This window comes from Octopus bimaculoides, chromosome 15 (assembly GCF_001194135.2).
Source record: "Octopus bimaculoides isolate UCB-OBI-ISO-001 chromosome 15, ASM119413v2, whole genome shotgun sequence".
NCBI lineage: Eukaryota > Metazoa > Mollusca > Cephalopoda > Octopoda > Octopodidae > Octopus > Octopus bimaculoides.
Genome location: NC_068995.1, coordinates 49,862,700 through 49,864,742, shown reverse-complemented (window position 1 = coordinate 49,864,742; position 2,043 = coordinate 49,862,700). Strand labels below are relative to the sequence as shown.

At 40.4% G+C, this 2,043-nt stretch overlaps 1 protein-coding gene across 3 annotated transcripts in view; it reads right to left on the bottom strand.

Moving 5' to 3' along the window:
- LOC106870807 (uncharacterized) overlaps nt 1-2,043 on the bottom strand; it is a 38,688-nt gene that overhangs the window by 35,971 nt on the left and 674 nt on the right. The gene's annotated exons all lie outside the window — the stretch shown is intronic.

Genomic DNA, 2,043 nt, shown 5'->3' with positions numbered 1-2,043 from the left:
TATATATGTATGTATGTGTGTGTGTGTGTGTGTGTGTGTTTGTGTGTCTGTGTTTGTCCCCCAACATCGCTTGACAACCGATGCTGGTGTGTTTACGTCCCCGTAACTTAGCGGTTCGGCAAAAGAGACCGATAGAATAAGTACTAGGCTTACAATGAATAAGTCCTGGGTCGATTTGCTCGACTAAAAGGCGGTGCTCCAGCATGGCCGCAGTCAAGTGACTGAAACAAGTAAAGAGTATAAGAAACTTATTATTTATTAATCAATAATTTAATTTTTCATATTTAGGTAGTGATTCAAATAGAGGGGACACGCGTGGCTTAGTGGTTAGGGTGTTGCACTCATGGTCGTAAGAATGTGGTTTCGATTTCTCCCACCGTGCGATTCAATATGTCCATAAGCAAAACATAGGCTTAAGTAACAGTACACATGAATCTCTCGCCCTTTTTGCTCTCTTTGTCCTCAAAACCCATATGAAAATTTTCACAGCCGCCCAGAGTGGGACGGTGGGTGAGTAACGCCCACCATGAGAAGCACAGGGTTAAGACAAACACACATTATGCCTTTGGGTACATTCACAACGACGAACAAGTACACACATATATTTAAACGCATACGCACACATAAACATCCATCCGTCGACACATACATGCAAACGTGTGTGTGTAAGTCTACTTACCTACCTATCTTCCTCCTTCCCTATCGACATGTCTATCTATCTATCTATCTATCTATCTATCTATCTATCTATCTATCTATCTATCTATCTATCTATTTATCTATCTACCTACCTACCCATCTATCTGTGTATCTATCTATCTATCTATCTATCTATCTATCTATCTATCTATCTATCTATTTATATATTGGCTTTTGTGGGAGCAACTGCGTTCGAAGACTCATACTGTCGTTCAATGCTCGAAATGAGGAATAGATCGACAGCCGACAACTGATGAAGGGTCGTTCTTTATGTTGCTTGTCCTGTTTTCCATTTGTTTCTCTCGTTGTTTGCGTATTCAACTCATTTGTTTTCGTATATTTCATGTTGTTTACGGTTTGTGACATCGTGTACCCATATATGCACACACACACGCACACACACACACACACACACACACACACACACACACACACACACACACACACACACACACATATATATATGGACTCACCCGTCGTTAATTGATGTATGAGGGTGGGTTCTGCAATTTCTTGCTGAACAACCACACAGGTGAATTGTTTATAGTGGTCAAATAATTGTGCTGCACATAAGTTCACTACCCACCTCTCGTACACCATCAAATCAACATTACCTGTACAGGTACACGACGTGCCACATATCAGATGACGAAATGAGCGCAGGGCGACGTAAAATGAAGTGTTTTGCACTAGAACACTACACGACGACTGGTCTGGAAATCGAAAACACGATTACGCAATCATAACTGCAACACCCTAACCACAAAGCCATGTGCATCCACAATTACATATATACATACATACATACATACATACATATTCACATAAAACATACATACATACAAACAAAAATACCCTGTTGGTGTTGAAATTCCAATGGAGGAGACTTGGATCTAGGTTAGAAACCGATTCTTTCTCTATTGGCAAAAAACCTTAAAATAAACTGAAATAATGACATACATACATACGCGTATAGCAAAAGACACTTGTCCAAGGTGCTACTTAGTGTGACTGAACTTGAAATCTTGTGGTTGGGAAGCAAGCTTTTTATCACACAGCCACACCTGCGACTATGTATGTAAATGTCTACGTGTTTATGTGTGTATTTAATTTGCGGTCCATGGGAAGAGCCGTTTTAACGATGCGTCCTACCCAGCTCTTCGAAACGCCGGTGTTAAAACGGGGGTAGCTGATGAAGGAAAATGTTCTCTATGTGGCTTGTGTTTTCTTGTCTACGTTTTGTTGCAATGTCCTGTACCCAGATATGCACCTATACATACAGGTGGATGTCGGTATGCACATACCTGTACGTATATATGCATATACTCATTTACTATTTGTTTA